This window comes from Lycorma delicatula, chromosome 1 (genome assembly GCF_047948215.1).
Source record: "Lycorma delicatula isolate Av1 chromosome 1, ASM4794821v1, whole genome shotgun sequence".
In the NCBI taxonomy this organism is placed as follows: Eukaryota; Metazoa; Arthropoda; class Insecta; order Hemiptera; family Fulgoridae; genus Lycorma; species Lycorma delicatula.
Genome location: NC_134455.1, coordinates 32,506,128 through 32,527,390, shown reverse-complemented (window position 1 = coordinate 32,527,390; position 21,263 = coordinate 32,506,128). Strand labels below are relative to the sequence as shown.

The window sequence follows — 21,263 nt, the reverse complement described above, 5'->3', positions numbered from 1 at the left end:
AAGACCAAACAAACCCCTCAAGCTACCGCCCTATTTCATTAACAAGCGTTTTGTGTAAAATAATGGAGAGAATGGTAAACCGCAGGCTTACATGGTACTTGGAGAAACATGGCTTTCTATCTCCAGAACAGTGTGGTTTTCGACAAGGACGATCTTCTATTGACCATTTAGTGTCACTGGAAACAGCCATACAAAACGCTTTCCTAAATCGGCAGCACCTCGTCGCCATCTTCTTCGATATAAAAAAGGCGTACGACACAGCCTGGCGACGTGGTATTCTTAACACTCTCAAAAAATGGGGAATCAAGGGCAATATACTTGCTTTTGTCCGGGGATTCTTAAATCACCGAACGGCTCGTGTTCGTGTGGATGATTCGCTCTCAGATAGTGTCATCTTGGAGAATGGAGTGCCCCAAGGTAGTGTATTAAGTGCCACCTTATTTTCTGTAGCCATAAATGATATTACCAAATGTGTTCAGGCTCCTGTCTCATGCTCTCTATTTGCTGACGACTTTGTTATCTACATTGCAAGCCGTTCGGCACCTACAGCAGAGAGACTACTGCAGAACACTATATCTCACCTTGAAGCTTGGTCCAGCATTACTGGTTTCACATTTTCATCCGAAAAAACAAAATGTGTAGTTTTTTGTCGGCTACGAAACCCTTCTATTCCGCAAATTTTTCTCAACGGTGAGACTATTACTATCTCTACTTACGTCAAGTTTTTAGGTTTATTTTTTGATAGCCGTCTTACTTGGGTCAAACATTTAAAAGAATTGAAAACAAAATGTTCCAAAATTCTAGATATGATGCGAGTCCTTACTAACACCAACTGGGGAGCCGATAGATCATGTATGATACGTTTTTACTATTCCTTTGTTCGCTCCCGTTTAGATTACGGTTGTGTAGCCTACTCTTCAGCTCGTCAAACCGTGCTTAAAATGCTGGATAGTGTACATCATGCTTTCCTTCGGCTTGCCACAGGCGCGTTTAGATCAAGTCCTGTCGCAAGCTTACTTGTAGACTGTGGTGAACCATCACTTTGGGATAGACGAGACCAGCTTTTATTATCGTATTTTGCTCGTCACAGAGAACAACCAAATCACCCGGCTCTTGAGTCGGTCTTTAGAAATCCTAATCTAGGAAAGTATGAGGACCATCCACGTCGTACTGCACCGGTAGGTATCCGTACCTGGCGTCTGCTGCAGCATATAAATGTTGACAAACCGTCATTCTTTCCTATATATCCTTGCTCATATCCTCCGTGGAGAATAAACCTTATAAATTTTAATTTCGACCTGACCACATACAATAAACAATCAACACCATCTATTGTCTTTCAGCAAATGTTTCAGTGTGTTCTCTCCAAGATGAAACCAGACGCGGTTGTATACACTGATGGATCGAAACAAAACGATACAGTTGGGTGTGCATTTGTTGTTAATGAGAGAACTTATATGTTTGGTCTACCCGGTATTACGAGTGTGTTTACCGCTGAACTATACGCTATAAATAAGGCTCTAAACATCATTAACCCTATATATAGAAAAATTCTTATTTGCAGTGACTCGTGTAGTGCTCTCCAAGCCTTAAAAAACTTTTATTCCAAACATCCTATCGTCATTGAAATTTACAACGCAATCGCTGAGTTGAATAATCGCAACACAGAATTAAGTTTTTGCCGGGTCCCTAGCCACGTAGGGATTCCAGGTAATGAACATGCAGATTCCGCTGCCAAAGAAGCATGTAACCAGCCTCCTTTCACCACCCGAGTTGCTACTTCTGATTTCATTAACTATGTAAAACAATTATTAAGAACAAGGTGGCAAGGTGATTGGACGGCTACCGTTGATAATAAACTCCGTCAGATTAAAGATTCTGTATTACCATGGAACTCCTCATACAGAAAACCCCGGCGTGAGGAAGTAGTTCTCTGTCGATTGCGGATAGGACACACGAGAGTCACACACGAGTACCTGTTTACAAGAGGACAACCACCTCTATGCGCAAGATGCAACTGCCGCGTGACTGTGCGCCACATACTCGTGGACTGCATATGTTATGCGGCATTGCGTCGTAAATTTAAACTACCTAGTAACATCCGTGGTATCTTGCGTGATGATAAGGAGGTTTTAAACCGGATGTTTATGTTTTTACGTAGTATAGGGTTAATACAAAAAATTTAATAAGTATGTATTCTTTTGTAATTGTATGTATTGTCCTATGTATTGTTTTTGTTATCCGAGTAGGGAGCCTTTTACACTCCCTATCGGATTTTTTTTAAATTGTTTTTTTGTTTGTTTTTTAAATTCGTCTGTGATATTAGTTGTAAGATTTTTGTGATATTAGTTGTAAGACTTTAAACGTAATAGTTTTAAGTTTTATCTCCTTTTTTAGTTTTAAGTTTTATCTCCTTTTTTAGTTTTAAGTTTTATTTATTTTTAATATGATAGTTTTTAACGTAGTTTTAAGTTACATGTTAGTGTTTTTGTTATCCGAGAATGGGCCTTTTACACCCATTCCGGATTTTGTTTTTGTGATAGTAGTTTTAAGTTTTAATTTTATCTAGCAACCTTAATTACTTTTATTTATTTATTTTCCGGGCGATGATAACGTTCAACCGTTTTTCGCCCTAAAAAAAAAAAAAAAAAAAAACTACTGCTACTCCTCTGACTAGGTACATGATGCGTTAAGTCTCGCGGCTACACTAGGTGCCGACCGTACAAGTGAAATATTACCTATGGATGTTCTGAACTTACAATATTTTAGTTAGGACCTACTGTCGACGGTTGTACTACTACACATCATTTGACTGTGTGCCTTGTGCGTTAAGTCTTGCGGCTTTACCGTTCTGCCGATTATACAAGTGAAATTTGTTCTATGTAAGTCATGAAACAATAATAAAACTGTAATAGTTTAGTTAAGCCAGACTGGAGATGCTACCACTGCTACACGTCTGACTAGGTTCCTTGAGCGTTAACCCTCGCGGCTACACCGGTCCGCCGAACATACAAGTGAAATTATTCTTTTTAAGCTGTGAAATTGCAATAGTTTAATTAGCCCGAAATTCAAAGCTAACACGGCAAAACCTCTGACTCGGTTCCTGGTGAGTTAAGTCTTGCGGCTACACCAGTCTGCCGACAATAAAAGTAAAATTTATTCTATGTAAGTAGGAAATTTACGATACTTTACCACTGTTAGACTTCTGACTCGGTTCCTACTGCGTTAAGCCTCGCGGCTACACTAGTGATTTCCACTCCTTTCACTAGGTACCTGGAGAGTTAAACCACGAAGCTACACCAGCTGCCGAGCATAGAAGTGAACTTTGTTCTATTAGGGTTGTGAAATTACAATACTTTAATTAGGCACGACTATCAAATCTAGCACCGCTATACCTCTGAGTAGAGCCTGGTGCGTTATATATCGCGGTTACACCAGACTGCCGAACATGCAAGTGAAATTAGTTCTATGTAAGTCGTGAAATTACAATATATTAAATAGGTTCGACTGTCCACGGTAGCACTGCAAAAACTTCGACTAGGAACCTGGTGCGTTAAGCCTTGCGGCTACACCAGTATCCCGGTTGTACATGTGATATATGATTTTGTAAGTTGTGAAATTACAATACTGTATTTAGGGCCAACTGTCGCCGCCTGTACTGCAACACCTTTGACTAGGTACTTAGTGCGTTAAGTCCCGCGACTACACCAATCTGCCGACAATTCAAGTGTAATTTGTTATATGTAAGTTGTGAAATTACAATACATTAGTTAAGCCTGACTGTCGACTCTGTCACTGCTATACATTTGACTAGGTACCTGGTGCGTTAAGTCTCGCGGTTACCTCAGTCTTCTGACCAAACAAGTGAAATTTGTTCTTTGTAAATAGTGAAATTAGAAGGGTTTGATTAGGCCGGACTTTCGACGCTAGTACGGAACCTCTGACTAGGAACCTGGTGCGTGAATTCTCGCGGCTACACCAGTCTACCTACAATACAAGTGAAATTTTTTCTAAGTTAGTTGTGAAATTACAGTACTTTAGTTTGGCCCGACTGCCGATGCTACCTCTGCTACTCCTCTGACTAGGTACATTGCAAGTTAAGTCTCGCGGCTACACCAGTCTGCCGACCGTACAAGTGTAATGTGAGCTATGGACATTGCCTATGCAAGAGTCACGTGTTGCTACTGGATATTATCGTCGCGTTTCTTGGATATGCATCAGAATTTACAAGAGATGCTTTTGATGACAATTTAATAAATAAACTCTCTCAGTTTCTCTCTCTTACTCTCTCACTCTCTCTCTCTCTCTCTCTATCCGTCTGTCTGCCTCTCACTCTCTCTCTCTGTTTGTTTGTCTACTCTCTCGCTCTCTCTCTCTCTCTTATTCTCTCTCTTACTCACCCTATATCTTTCTCTGTTACTCTTTCGCTCTCTCCCTCCTGTCAATTTTAATGAAAATTGAACGCCTACCACAAATCAACGCTGACAACGTAGTTGTAGGATTTTCCAGTAACGCGTGGTTGGTTGTCCTTCTGGCTGGCTGTCCGTCTAACTGGCTGACATCATTTAAAATTAAAAACCCGACTATAGAATAAAAATAAAATTGTATTTCTTAGAAGAAAATTTAAAAATTAAAGTTCTTAAATTAATAAAAGTTTTAGCAATGAAGACATTTAATTGTTAAAGATCGAGGTCAATTAAAATTAAAAACCTGGCTGGCTGGCTGGCTAGCTCTCCGTCCGTCTGACTGTCTCTCTATCTGTCCGTCTGGCTGGCTGGCTCTCCGTCCGTCCGTCCGTCTGTCTGTCTGTCCGTCCTCCTGGCTGGCTGGCTGGCTGTCCGTCTGGCTTGCTGTCCGTCTTACTGGCTGAGAATTCTTTTTTAGTTCATCTTTCCTGACCCTATCTTGGGCGAATCTCATTTTTAATCGTGAACGGTTTCTCTCCGTCATAATGCATATATCGGGTATACGGAAATGCTGTAAGTTTGCATTTCGCCTGAGAAAACGTGAAACCGGATTTCATACTTGAATTTGCGAAAAACCGGCCGACCGATCGCTTTCAAATTTCACCGCCTTGTTGGAGGTCGTCAAATTAACAGTCTACCGTATTTTCAACTCGATCCTACTTTCGTTTCGGTTCAATTAACGGTACTGTTCTATACCGATAACGGTTGGAGATAATCCATTTATAGTTGAAAAATCGGTTTTCCGAGCCGATTTTACGTATCGGGTAGCTTCCTTTTCTTACTCTGATGCTTGGTTCGTTCGTTTACGATTTTTTTATAAATCAACCCTTAAGGCCGAATTTCAAAACTTAACTGCCCGGACCCGCGTCGCGCAACAAAAACGTGCTTGTCAAAAAATTCAGCAGAAAATCTAGTATTTTTGGGTTTTTTTTTCGACTTTTTAACTGTGACAACAACGATTTTGGAAAAATCGCTTCGACGCGGTAAGGGCGGATTTCAAGGCTAAGGGAGCTTTTTTGCCGATTTTTCATCGCCAACAACTCGGTGTGTTTGTATATATATAGGCTACTAAGTCATCTGGACTTAGATTTAATCCGTGACAAGTGTTCCATATTTTTCACCAATCATTTTAAACATTTTATCTTTCTCAATAAAATATATGTTGCCAATCTGTGACTAAGCCGTGGCTCAGCCAACCGTAGTTTTAATTATTATGTATACTTTCTTTTCCTGTTTTAGCCTTCGGTAAATATAGTTCAAGTAATACTGAAGAGGATATGAAATGTATATTTTTATTTATTTATTATAATAAGATACTGTAGTTTACTTATAGGGAATTACGATAATTTAATTTAAATATTAATTAATAAAATTAGTACATTAACTGAAAGGATAATTACTGTAATAGAAAACCCGTTAAGATAGATCAGCTGGTGAATAAATGCAGAGGCGCTTGTTAGCGGCAAGGGTTGCTTAGCCGTATTCAGCCAGGTGCGCAGAGCAGCAGCGCGCATCACGTGATCTCGTCTGCGCCAATAGCAACAGAGTAAGGAAGTACAGCTGGCCCGGCGACGTACACAACCTCACAACACACGCGCTCTCAACGGTGAAGAAAGATGTCTATTCGCAAAATTAATATTACATTTAAAAACTATAAAATTCTATAATAAATCTTAGAATCGTCCTAAAACTGATCTAATCGCTTCAAAATGTTCAAAAAAATATACACTCTGACGTAATATTAATCGAGTAAATTTTTAATTAGTGAATAATTAATAAAAAACAGAAACCCGAGGAAGCGAAAACACGGGGTTTTAATACGACCGTCTTGCCTGAAATGTAAAATTCTTTCTATACACACGAACAAGATACTATTTTACTTAAAACTATGTAAATTAACTACAGAACTAAATAAATGAACCCGAGATTGAAATGTTTAAGTTAAAACGGTCCAAAAACAAAAAAAATAATTTCGTCTGATGTACAGACTATTAAATATATAATCGAATTTAATTTAACCGATAGAAGTTTTTGTTCGTTCCGATATATCGCATCGTTTGTATTTCCACGGCATCATTCTGTACTTAGGAAAGGAAACCGTATAAAAAAGGATATTTAATAACAGGCCAGAATTTAAAAACAAACAAAAAAATAGAAAGTAAAAATACACAGCAATAATATTCATTCTTCACTAAATTAACACCGTTTGAAATATTTTACGGTCATACTGATTCTAATTCATTACTAGAAGTAGACACGCATAAAAAATAGATTTAATAAACAAAATTACTTCGATCAATAATCAAAGAAAAAGATTTTGTCGGGAACTAAATTTAACGAATCCTAGTATTTACAACCTATAGTGACACCGGCAAATATTAGTTTTTACGTTACGAACAATACTCAAATTTATAAAGAACTAATGAACTTACATAGATTGTGTTGTCACGAACTACAAATTATTAAAACGAACATAAAATAAGTTTATTTATCTAACACGACGGTTTTAATATCACCGGTCGCAAACACATAAGACAGAATCATAACGATTACAGCAAAGTATTAAAAGAAGATACGCTCTGAATTGACAAGATACAAATTTACGTGAAATATATCTAATAACAGAACATCAAATTGAAGGACCGCAGGTAAAATTATTCATTCTTTAAACAAAATTATACAGAATCGACTAATTATTATTTCTTTTACTCACTATGTGCACGACAGCGTTGACTTTTCGTTTCGGTTTTTGAAGATAGATTTCCGTGTGCTAGGTATCTTCTTACGATTCGAAGATGACCTTCACCTTTACTAAAACTTATTAAGTAACAAAGAACTAAGAATTGTGTGAGTAGGACTTATATCTTGTTTTCGTTAACATAATACTATACTACAACTCGCTTAATAATAAAACTTTATGTATATTACATTTATACTTTATATGTTTTCCATATAATGCTATGAATACCTACTTCAATTCGCGATAATAAAACATAATGTAATAGACTTCTACGTGCGCTTCCTCTAATAAACGCTTAGTAATATAAAATAGTATTTTATTTTTCACGCCTTGTGGATTTTACTAAATTTTCTTAATTTTCAAACGATTCTTTTTTTCCCAGAATCGATTATCAATTAGATTAGATTAACTTCCATCGGTCTTTTTTAGTCAACTCCCTCCCCAAAAAAATCCTTATCGTCTTACATTCCCATCTTTGCGAAAAAAAAACACAATCGGCATGGAAATTAACAGGAGCTTCTATCGATCGTAGCATTGTAAATAATTCTCCTCGTATTACTTTTCCTTCCTCACGGAACGAGTGTCAAAGAGATAATAGCTTCATCGTTAGTGAAAATTACTTAGGTTTGAACAGAAACCATCTCTAGGAAGGCGATATTTGTTTACGTACCATTTTTAACCGCTTAGAAGACGTTGCCTCGGTCGGCCTTTGAAGACGTACTCTTCGAGATGTACCGTGCGCTAGGTACAATATAAGTTATTGACGATGGTAAATTGACGTTCGGTGTAGCGGTAAAACCGGTACGGAAATCGCTAAAGCCCTTAAACCTATACCGGATAAAAACAAAATGCAACCTTTTCGTTTCGGGTAAAGAGTTTTACAACCACCTCACCGGGATAATCTGATTGTTAGATCGATCGAAAATCATAATAGAAAAATATACACTTGGAAAAAGCCAGGCGATACTGTAAGGTATCAGATAGATTATATTATGGTTAAGCAAAGATTTAGGAATCGACTCGTTGATTGCAAAACTTACCCTGGAGCAGACATTGATAGCGACCGTAATTTGTTGATAATGAAATGTAAATTGGGATTTAAAAACCTGAAGAAAAAAAGAGGAGATAAAGAATATTTTTCAGAACATACTCAGAGGTCTGAGTAAAAAAGATAAGGTAGAAAATGTAAAAGAAGAATGGGAGAATGTTAAAAAGGGGATTCTTAAATCAGCAAAAGCGAACATAGGCGGAACAAAGAGAACTGGTAGAAAAACTTGGGTTTCAGACGATATATTGCAGCTCATGGATGAACGTAGAAAATATAAGAATGCTAGTGATGAAGAAAGTAAAAGAAACTACCTACAATTAAGAAATGCTATAAACAGGAAGTGCAAACTAGCGAAACAAGAGTGGATTAAAGAAAAGTGTTCAGAAGCGGAAAGAGAAATGAACATTGGTAAAATAGACGGAGCATACAGGAAAGTTAATGAAAATTTTTGGGGCACATAAATTAAAATCTAATAATGTGTTAAACAAAGATGGTACACCAATATATAATACGAAAGGTAAAGTCGATAGATAGGTGGAATATATTGAAGAGTTATACGGAGGAAATGAATTAGAAAATGGTGTTATAGAGGAAGAAGAGGAAGTTGAGGAGGATGAAATGGGAGAAACAATACTGAGATCTGAATTTAAGAGGGCATTAAAAGATTTAAATGGCAGAAAGGCTCCTGGAATAGACGGAATACCTGTAGAATTACTGCGCAGTGCAGGTGAGGAAGCGATTGATAGATTATACAAGCTGGTGTGTAATATTTATGAAAGAGAGGAAGTTCCGTCAGACTTCAAAAAAAGTGTTACAGTCATGATACCGAAGAAAGCAGGGGCAGATAAATGTGAAGAATACAGAACAATTAGTTTAACTAGTCACGCATCAAAAATCTTAACTAGAATTCTATACAGAAGAATTGAGAGGAGAGTGGAAGAAGTGTTAGGAGAAGACCGATTTGGTTTCAGGAAAAGTATAGGAACAAGGGAAGCAATTTTAGGCCTCAGATTAATAGTAGAAGGAAGATTAAAGAAAAACAAACCGACATACTTGGCGTTTATAGATCTAGAAAAGGCATTCGATAACGTAGACTGGAATAAAATGTTCAGCATTTAAAAAAAATTAGGGTTCAAATACAGAGATAGAAGAACAATTGCTAACATGTACAGGAACCAAACAGCAACAGTAACAATTGAAGAACATAAGAAAGAAGCCGTAATAAGAAAGGGAGTCCGACAAGGATGTTCCTTATATAGGAGGAGAAAAGATTACGGAGGTAGAAGAATTTGGTTATTTGGGAAGTAGAATTACTAAAGATGGACGAATCAGGAGCGATATAAAATGCCGAATAGCACAAGCTAAACGAGCCGTCAGTCAGAAATATAATTTGTTTACATCAAAAATTAATTTAAATGTCAGGAAAAGATTTTTGAAAGTATATGTTTGAAGTGTAGCTTTATATGGAAGTGAAACTTGGACGATCGGAGTATCTGAGAAGAAAAGATTAGAAGCTTTTGAAATGCGGTGCTATAGGAGAATGTTAAAAATCAGACGGGCGGATAAAGTGATAAATGAAGAGGTATTGCGGCAAATAGATGAAGAAAGAAGCATTTGGAAAAATATAGTTAAAGGAAGAGACAGACTTATAGGCCACATACTAAGGCATCCTGGAATAGTCGCTTTAATATTGGAAGGACAGGTAGAAGGAAAAAATTGTGTAGGCAGGCCACGTTTGGAATATGTAAAACAAATTGTTAGGGATGTAGGATGTAGAGGGTATACTGAAATGAAACGACTAGCACTAGATAGGGAATCTTGGAGAGCTGCATCAAACCAGTCAAATGACTGAAGACAAAAAAAATATCTAATATTACTAAAATATTTTATCTGTATTGACATTTTATTATTTATACGGTTATAATTACGGTTATTAGTCTATTATTATATAATAACTTAATAAAATTTCCGCTAAAAAGTCTATAGTCCAAGGGTGTTTAATTTTAATTACTATGTATCCAGAAACTAATACGCAATTCGTTTTTACTAGATACCTTCTTTTTCGGCCTTCCAGCGTGTTTTTGCACACATTTGGAAATCAAAGAGCTTTCCGCCATTTTCTGATCACTACTGAAAAAACAACTAAACCGGTTTCATATTCCTTCCACCGACTAAACTAGAAAAGGGAACGAACAAGGAACCTTCCGTTCACACACGGAGTAAAAAAAAAAACTACCTTCACCAGTTCGCCAGTGTCGGCACTGCAGGAGTGATAGCGCTCTCTTTTCCTTACAGCCTTGGGTTCAGCTTCTTATGTGAACATGCGCAAAACCAGCCAAACACCACGCCGCTAGAACTGTCAAGCACACAGTTCTATACAACGATTTTCGTATCTTTTTTATTAACCGGGGAATGGCTACTGACATTAAGCTTAAGGATTATATATTGTCCAAGTATAAAGAAAGAACTAAAGAAAAAAGGACTCGTTATATATATTAAATGTTATCGATAATATCGAGTGGAAATAGCGGGTGCTGCAGTTCCACAGTGCCTATACGCGAGCTGTCACTGCACGTGATTTAAAGGAATGTTAAAACATATCGGTTAATCATAAACGTTAAAATATTTTTAATCGCTTATAAAATGTAATTAAACCGTAATAATAACAACAATAATAATAATGTTTCTTCGGGAAAATCTATTAGACTTTTCGCTGATAACTTGTTTAATTTTTTTCTACATAATTATATATATAAAAAATATTATCGTTTAAAGAAAAAAATAAGATTTGTGTTTTATTTTTTTAAATTTTAATTCTACCGTAACTGTCGCAAGGAATTTACAAAAGACAGTATAAGTAATAAAACACGGGGAAGTTATCTTTCAGTAAAATCTTTTTAAATCCCTTTGGATTCTACTAAGCTTTTTACGACTACGTGACTCCAGTGTTATAATACAATATGCATTATTCTTTATCAAATAAGAAAACTATGGTCGTTTATGTTATTAAAATTTATTTTTTTTTTTATACCTGTAAGATGTCTAAAGAAATTTGACATTTTTTTTTAAAAAGGAAAAAAAAAGATAAATAATTGTTTTAATAGACTTTTTGAAAAAAAGTACGGTATTACTTCGTTCGCATGGTGGGATTGAGGGGTGAAAATGAATTTTTTTACATTTTGTACGTTCATTTAATTTGGGTTTCCTTATATATTTATAAGCTTATGAAAAAAAAAAATATGTGGCTCGAAAAATCTTCAAAAATTCAAGATTAGTTTTATTAAAATTTAGTTATGCTTTAGAAATATATCTGAAGTTGCGCGTGTAAAAATTTAATGAAGATTCGTTGAATCGTTCTTGGGTTATGCTTATATAAAGATCGTAAAAATTTGAGCAAAGTTAGAAACGTGATTCGCTATGATACTGCAAGTTAGAACGTTGACATTTCTTTATCTTCGGTATCTATTATTGTTACTGAATATTAAACCAAATTAAAAAAAATTGATGTCGACACCACATGTCTTCCTTGTACGCCTATTAAATTACATATACACGTTTTTAAAAGTACAGAAAATTTTATTTCACTAATAACGTCTGATTATTTTCGAATTCTCCCGCTAAATGGAAGCCGTTAAGCAAATAACTCGACTTTCCTATCGGTTCTTCTTGTTGCTTCAATTTGAACGATTGCTTTCTGAGAACGCTTGTTTACGCTCTTCTGACCGCTGTGGTCTATACTGTTTTTGTTTCGGTTGCTCTGATATAACTTCCCGTTTGTTTACTTTATATCTGAAGGTGTCTCTTTCTAAAATGTCTATTGGACTTATGTTGGCGTTTTTTAGGTCCTTTCGAAGTTTGTCCATCCAAGGTGTTGAGTTCTTGAGCGAGGTTACATATTCTATTACCCTTTTCATCGATCGATTTTCTGGTAGTCTACTGAGATGACCGTAGAATTTCATTAGTCTTTTCTTAATGTCTATTTCGATGTTTGAATACTTTTCTGTTGTTTTGACCGATTGTAGTCTGCAACCGTCTCGGGTATATTTTGCTCCTAGGATTTTCCGAATGATCTTCCTTTCTAGTTTTTTTAATTTCTTCAAGTTCATGTTTTCTGTTAAGCGTCAAAGTTTCACCGGCGTAAAGGACTACTGGTTTTATAACTGTGTTGTAATGCCGGAGTTTAGTCTGTCTTGATATACATTTTTTGTCGTAGATGTTGTGAACTAACCCTAGTGCTTTTTTGATTTTTTGGAGACGATTTTGTTGTGAGATTAATCAAGGCCTGTTGGTTCGATGAATTCCCTGAGGTATTTAAAGTACGGGACCCTATCGAATTTACCGTATTTTGTTTTCAGACTTGTGATATCTGTCTTTGTACATAAGAATTTAGTTTTCTCGAATAAGATCTGCAGTCCCACTTTTTCTACATTTTCAAACGCGTTGCGGACATCCAGGAAAATCACTAAGGGGATCTTCCTTGATCTCCATGTCCCGGCCGCTGTCCGGCTATCTGGTCGGATAAATGAGTTATAATGTCTTATTTTTGTGTTTATGGACGTGCATTTTTTGTTATAGATGTTTTGCGTATTTATTGCGGCTTTGATGAGTATATTTATTCTTTTATTCCAGTTTGGATTTTCTTGGAGGTTGTGCGTGATGTTTTCCCCCAAATATTTAAAGTTTTCTACTAGTTCTATGTCATTATTAGACCGATTTTTCCTGCAATCTCTTCCAGTGTTGACAGTTGGTATCTGGCCTCTTCTATATTTTGGGCTAGTAGGGCTAAATCGTCCGCAAAGCCTAGGCGATTTACTGAGATACCTTTTTCCTATTTTAACGTTATCGTTATTTAATCTGTTCCAATCCCGTATTATAAATTCAAGGGCACAGTTGAATAAAAGCGGTGACAGTCCATCTCCTTGCCTCAGTCCTGTTTTGATGTCGAATGGATCAGATATTTCTCCCCTGAATTTAACCTTGGATTTGGTATCCGTTAGTGTTAGTCCGATGATTTTGACTAGTTTTGGGTGAAGCCCAAAACCGGTACTTTATTTTAAATAAAGTATAATTACTTTATTTTAAAGTAATTATTTTAAACTTTGTACTTTATTTTAAATAAAAATTTTCTAATCGGAAAAAGAATAACGCTACTCTTCGTTGATAAATTTCAAAATGGCGTTCGTTTCAATTTTTCAATCTTAAATATCATAGGAATTATTAGATTTATCAAATCGTGTTACATTATAAAAATTATGAAGCATTTTTTTGTGAATAAAATTACGTCTTTACTTACTTGTAAAAATCCGACGACAAACAATAGAATTATGGCAAAAAGTATGCCTAAACCGATATAGCGGCCATCTTGTTTTTTTTAATATCGTGGTTTCTCATTAAAATTGCTAATCAGAAAATTTTATTTAGGTATCAAGTGAGTCACGATAATAAATTGCTCCCGAGTGGGGAACTCATGTCAAAGTACAAATCTTTGCTTCCCGTTCTTTAGACCCATCATCCCAACCCCAAACGGGTAAGACACCCGCTGCGTGACGTTACCGTTCCTAGCAGTGAGGGGGTTTACCGGAGATCGTCTTTAGACTCTCTAACTGATTACATCTCACAGTCATCAACCAGGCCTCGGTCGGGATGCCACAGATGTAAATACCTCGGCATACATTTGCATCAGTAAAATACAAATCAAATTTTGCCTTCACGTAGGCCTCAAACGGACATTTTCACATCCAACCTAACGTGATTCCCTCAAACTAATCGACCGAAACCGCGGAAGCGCGAACCCCGCGCCTAGTAAAGATTTGACAACACCGTTCGTGACTGTGAATGCATCAGTGAACGAACAAGTTTAGTGTTAAATCAGTGCTACACTCATACCGATCAAAATTATGTTTTACGCAACATAGAAATTCAGACCCTACACCCAATCAAATCGACCAATTTAGGTCACCTAACAAGGGCAACGCAACCGCATTCCGGTCCGCATAGGTGCCGGGAACAAACCCCGCACCACCCCATCATGATGTCTTGCGTGGCATTACCAAATCTCGACGCCCCCGGTCGCACGGGTTCACATATCCCGGCGGCGCGGCTGTCCCCACCAGTGGAACCACCAAAGCGAATCACAAACAATACCGATATAACCGTGGCACGATGCCAATGCGCCTACCTTCAACCAATCCAATGCCTTGACCGGAACCCTAACCACCGGGGATCCTACCACGATCGGGTACCTCGATTAAACTCCCTCTGTAGACCTACACACCGCAAGGGCGCGAAGAAAACCAGCCAATATAGATTAGGGGTCAGCAACCTGCGGCTCGCGAGCCACATGGTGCTCTATGGATGTGAAACTGCGGCTCTTTAGTCCATACGCAAATATTATTTATTTTATAAAAAAAAAAAAACATTTAAAAATCGTTCTGAATCGATTAACGAGGATTAGGCACCGATTCTATCTCTTTGCCACTTGTACTCGCTTTTCACGGCACCACTCCCCCGTGACACGCGTCGTCACTGTCGTCAGTCCGTCAGAAGCTCTCGAATGACGCCGTCGTCGGATGTTTCTATGTAGGTTTTAATTCGCTTTCGACGAAAGACAATTTGGCGTCTTCACCAGCGCTTTGGCTGTGACGTATAGTTTGTTGTTTCAAGTAAAAGAGTTAGAAGCGAATTATCTTCTCAAAGTTATGTATGTACATATATATAATAATAATAATAAACCGAAGTACAAATAGGTAACATAATAAGCATTATATTTTTAAAATACATATTATACATATTTTTTTTCCAAATAAGATACCTAACTACTTTTTTGAAGTCGATAAGAATTGTCAAAAAAGAAACAAAGTACTACTGTTGGATATTACCGCGAAAGTGTTTTTATTAAAATATATATTTAATAAATTACCTATTTTATTATTTATCTATTTTATAGCTTTTATTATTTAAAAATTAGAGTTACAATAATAATTATAAGTGTAAGTACCTATAAATTGTTTTTTATTAAACCTATTTTCGAAAAACTTTTGTGGCTCTTTAAAAACTTTGAAATTTTGTAAATTGTTATTTTTGACTCTTCTGACTCAAAAGGTTGCCGACCCCTGCTATAGACCATTCCTCGCGGATCATTCTTTAGGCCTATCACCACGCGTGTGAAAAAATTGACAAAAACATCAAATTTTTAATTTGAAGCTATAACTTTCATATAATATTACATATCAGCATCAAAGCTTGTTGTCAAATCCATTCTGAGTTAACGTCCTAAAATTATTTTTTATCTTTTACTAGGTGTAATTGTAGAGCGGTATTTTAAAATTGTTTTTTTACGTATTTTTTATTTACGGTAAATATATATTTTTAATAATTTTTTCATGTACTTTATTCTCAATTTTTAAAAAATATCTAAATATTAAAGCTGAAGCCCACGACTGCCCCCTGGTTGTACATCATATCTAATCTTAAGTTCACAAAATATAAGATTATGTTCCTAAAATTGTTGTTGGTCTATTGAATTTTATTACAGCCAATCATACTCTTTCTTTACTCTTGGGAATTTTACATGTTTTTACAATGTATCTGAACCAGAATATCGTACTTTTTATAGTCAACTGTTCGCTATCTTATAAGTTTGAGATCATAAACTCATTTTTATAGTATTCCAAATTTTTTCTTTATAAATAAAAACAAATTTCTTCAAAATTTTTTCTAAATTGGTAAAATAAAAAATAAAAAATATATATATACTAATTTAGTTTGCTAAACTTGAGCATATAACCGCCGATTTTAAGGTACGCACAATTTAACACTAAATATGCCGTTTATTTTTACGATGTAATGGTTTTTCTTTTGTTTCTTCGAAATGTATATAACCCAATCATTTTTTATCCTGTTTTTTTTTTCAAATGTTATTTACAAAATTATTTTATTAGAGTTGCATATCTACATAATTGACAATCCGTCATCTTGTAAATTATTTTGTAATTATAAATTATGAAAACAAGAAAGGAAAAATCAGCCTACTTTTTGGTATTACCTCATGTAAAATAAAATTTCAAGCTGAAATAAAAAGATAAAATTACATCACGAGAAATATTTTTTCTATTAAAATATTTTATTATTTATGTCCTAAATATTAATAAAATAAACATTTAGAAGTTGGAAATGTACTTTAACCACTTGAGAGCTATCGGTAACCGCCTAGAAGATGTTACTTCGGTCGGTCCCAAACGTGGCTGAAGAGTAGCCCCCCACCTTTGTGCAGCTTGAAGCTGATCTCCCGACGGGGTCCTTCTTGGATCATTGAGATATCACGACATTCCTCCCGGTTGCTATTGTGACTCTCCCCAAGAGGGTTAACTTTCCCTTCCCAATCGCCTAGTCTGGGTCTGGGTATACATCTCACGCATACCCCCCCCCCCCTGAATCGCGAGGGTCATCAATACGTCATCAAAACGTTCTGATCCAGTCATCTGCTGGACCCGAACGCCCTCAGTAAAGAGGCTGCCAAGTGCATTTGCAACGCTATTACATATTGAACGGCTAGGTCGACCGATTTTATTTATTTTAATTATCCCAATATTTAATTAAAAAATTTACTTTAACGTTTTCAGTCTGAAATTACTTAATACAGTGCAAGAAGTCATCAACAGAGTGCATCAGGAACCACTATCTCACCCCTTATCCAACCTTGAATTTTCACCATTGGATTTCAACTTGTTTGGTCCCCTAAAGAAGGCGGTATGCGGTAAGAAATTTAACGCGATGACGTCGTCAAAAGAAATATGCTAAATCGGTTCCGACATCAAGACAAAGACTTTATTGCAACAGTCATAAATAAGCTGATTTAAAGATCGGGACAAGTACGAGTATATTAAAGTAGAAAAGTGAACAAAATGTCACATCGATTAAACATTTTTTTAAGCTTCAGAGAAATTTGTATTTAATAATAATTAGACGACCCTTATATATATTTTTTTAAATTTTGGTTTCTTTATTATTTATCGTATAAGAAAATAATTATATCTATAGAATATACCGTTAGTAATACATAGTTGTAAAAAAATTACCTATTATTATGACTGGAGATGACGGCTACAAACGGTAATGAATAAAAGTTACCATTTTTATAAAATCAGACGGTTCCACCAAAGATATCCTGAAAAAAAAACCGTAAATTATAATAGTTTAATAAATAAAATAAATGAATTAATTATTTACGACCTCTATGGCTGAGTAGGTAGCGCATTTAATTTGGTGGTTCCGGGTTCGAATCCCAATTAGGTATGATGGCGTTTTTCATACGCTACCGATTTTTAACCGGGCTAATTTAATCTAAATAGATTAAATTTAATTCGTTGTAATTTAATTTCTTTTTATTTAATTTTATTATTTGAAATTTACTAATTTCCAAAATTCAATATTTATCCCACCGCTATCTCGGAACACACATAATACTAAATTTTTATTTATACCTCTTTTCTTGTCTTATAGTGTCCTTTAAAATGATGTATCGCACAAACGATGTTAACCGTTTAAAATATTTGTTACAACCCATGAAGCGCCTCAAAAAAGGAGTTAAAATTCTATTTTTCGTCAAAAGTTAAATCGGTTGACCGATACCTTACCCTGAAAGTTACAGTATTCTTTCTGGAACGGTTTTAAAGATTTTTATGGGTTTCTATACTTTGTCTCGCTCCATGAAGTACAAAATTTAAACAAAATTTTTGAAAAATATTTTAACCGAAGGAAGATAGAGTAAAATAAAATAAAATAAATATTTTTAGGGCGGGGTTTGTTTTTTGAATTTTTTCTTGATTATTTATATATGCATTACGGGTAGCAAATTTTCTATAATATTGTTTTCTGTAAAATGCCTTCAAAAAAAATAAATCGTTTTTTCATGATACCCCACCTCTTAACAAATTTTGAAAAAATTATGATCGGTGCCACGTATATAGAAGTTTTTTAGCCAAATTTTAAGAAAACCTGAGAACGGCCTTATCGGACGAACTTTTAAATTTAATAATGAAAAACAAAGATAACAACTTGTTTTACAAATTAGAAAAATTTCATTGTACTAAAGATTTTTACTTCCTTAAAAAGTATTGCGATCGAAAAAAATTTCGGTTTTCAGATTTCAATGAAAATATGGAAATATCCATTTTGACAATCCCTGATCTATTTTGAATAATTTCGGCGTGACATCTGTACGTACATACTTTTATATGTCGCATAATTGAAAAACGATTAGCCGTAGAACGTTGAGGATTTAGGACTGTTTTTAACATCTAGTTTTGTACCTCCTCTTTTGATTGCAATCGACTGAAACAGAAGCGTCTAAAAAAGCCCAAAATAAAAAAAAAATCAAATTGGATTTTGGACTTTTCTTAAATGCAGTAATAAGATCTCATCGAGAGCTTTTCAACGATATATCATAAACGGTATTTATTTTCATCGGCTGTAGAGTTACAGTCAAATAATATTTTAATTAATGAAATATTTGGTCTTACAACGGGAAGGCACATCTATTCGAATCCGACTTCATTTTTTTTTAACTTTTTTAATTTAAATATATTGATTTATTACTAATTATAAACCTCTGATTGTAAAAAAACTTTTGCTATAAATAGTAATTCAATAACGATAAAAAAAATCAGAAGTTATTAATGAAATACTAGGAAACTTTTATGTACTTTTAAAAATGCGTGTATGGAATTTAACAGGCGTACAAGGAAGTTATGTGGTGTCCACATCAGATTTTTTAGAAGTTAAAAAAGGGTTGTACTAAGCGTATCAAATTTCGGGATGAGTATTTTTGAAAAAAAATTCTAAATTTTGTGTTAATTAATTATTAAGATAATAATAATTAATATATTTTCTTTTATCATATTTTGACGCGTTTCGGAATTACTTCAGCGTTAAAATGTATTGTACCGGTACTTTTATAAATTGCTGCTAGGCTGTATATAACATTTAGTCAACGCAGTTTCCTTTATTTGACATTACGTCTTATCAATTATGATATCTTTATCAAGTAAAGGGGAGGACGTCGACTAATTATATAAAGACTAACAGAAAATTAAAAGAACCAGTAAAATAAGTTTTGACGATAGAATTATCCGGAAATGTGTCAACGTAAAAAATGAACTAAAAAAAAGTTACGCAATACTCGACGTAGAAATTTTTGGTTTTGTTTGATATTCAGGGAAATAAACGAACGATCCCAGTAGGTGGTATACCAGAAAACAGATGTTCAGTTTCTTACCTATTTAGAAGAGGAACCGGTTGCTTTATAATGAACATCGATACTTTTACTGAAAGTAATTACTATGTAGAGCCATTGTACAGCTCAGGAATACAGATTAAAAAAAAAAATTCATAAATAACAGTAAAGAAAAAATTATAAATATACGCTACCTGGTGTTCTCGTAGGTAAATTGCCGCAATAATTATGCAGGTAGGATTTAAAGTAGTACTTCAAAGTACATTATAAAGGTTCACGGTACATTTTGTATGTAATATACGACTGTAATGTACATCATAAGTGAATGATGATAGGTTTGTTAACAGGCGGTACAGCGGCCGATTAATTCTTGATGTCGACTACATCTATTTGCATATCACACAAATGTCGCTTTAGGGTTTACAGTAAAGAGCATTTTCAGCTTCAGAGAACAATCAAAGTGTACGTAAATGTTATGATTTCTAAATAAATTTTTCAAATGAGATTTTTTTTATAAATAAACTTACAATCTATATAAAACATATTTGTATTTAGTTATTTAACAGATAAAATGTAAAATACTTAAAGAAAAAAATTAAAAATAATTTAAAGTTGATATGCTGTCGATTCAAATTTGTTAATAGATGCATTTTGAGGCGTCAATTGAATATTTGTTTTAGTAACGCGAAGACATAATAACAATGTTTTCTGACCGCTGTCTAGTTAGCAACGTGTGTTTGTAGGTCTGGCAACTCTGCACCCAATTAGTATTATGGTGAAGTGAGGAAAGGGAACCCCCTTCCAATCTTCGTCTACATACAACCGTTCAAGGTTACACAGTTTTGAGCATCCCTTATTATACATTACTGTATTTTATAAAATTATAACTTAGCAAAAATATAAAATTAAACCCTTTACTACAAACGTTTTCATCACCGATGTATTTATTTTTTTATTTATTTATTTTCTATTTATTTTTTTATATATATTTATATTATTTCAATCGAAATAACTTACCTGACTCTGATGGGTTGTGCAAAAATCCCCACTCCGGATAATAAAATTAAACTAAAAAATCAAATCGAAATAAAGGTTAAAATTATTAAAAAAACTCCCCTTACAGAAAAACATATATAAGTATATTAAATCCTTTGCGGTAACCCAGTACTATGCAAAAAGAGAAACATTCGCTCCAAAACCCTGCCATCATTGCCCAAGACATCACGAATGCTGCTGGGTATGTTAAACTGACGACGCAATGCCGCATAACATACGCAGTCCACGAGAATGTGGTGCACAGTCGTGCGGCAGTTGCATCGTGTGCACAGGTGTGGGTCTCCTCCCGACATTAGATATTCGTGTGTGATTCTCGTGTGCCCCAACCGTAACCGGCAGAGGACCACTTCCTCACGACGAGAGTTCCTGCAAGAGGTGCCCCACGGCAACACTGAGTCTTTAATCCGTCGAAGTTTACTATCGACGACAGCCGTCCAGCCACTTTGCCACCTTTGCTCGCAGTGATTGTTTAATATGATTAATAAAATCAAAGGTAGTAGCTCGGGTGGTGAAAGGCGGCTGAATACACGCATCTTTCGCAACAGAATCCGCCCTCTCATTACCAAGAATCCCAACGTGGCTAGGGATCCAGCAAAAACCTACCCCCTTGTTTCGTTTTTCTAACTCAGAGATTTTATCGTAAATGCTAACGACGACAGGATGTCCGGAATAAAGGTTTTCCAACGCCTGGAGAGCACTGTACGAGTCACTGCAAATAAG

At 35.2% G+C, this 21,263-nt stretch overlaps 1 protein-coding gene across 8 annotated transcripts in view; it reads right to left on the bottom strand.

Moving 5' to 3' along the window:
* The window catches only part of LOC142318074 (FERM, ARHGEF and pleckstrin domain-containing protein 2-like), a 77,655-nt gene that overhangs the window by 23,692 nt on the left and 32,700 nt on the right, over positions 1–21,263 (bottom strand). For 5 of the 8 annotated variants that reach the window (XR_012754811.1, XR_012754813.1, XM_075354600.1 and 2 more), the window contains exon 2: positions 17,332–17,420. The exons of the other annotated variants lie outside the window; for them this stretch is intronic. The gene's annotated coding sequence lies outside the window, so the exon portion shown is untranslated. The remainder of the gene's footprint in view (positions 1–17,331; positions 17,421–21,263) is intronic. 8 annotated transcript variants of the gene reach the window in all.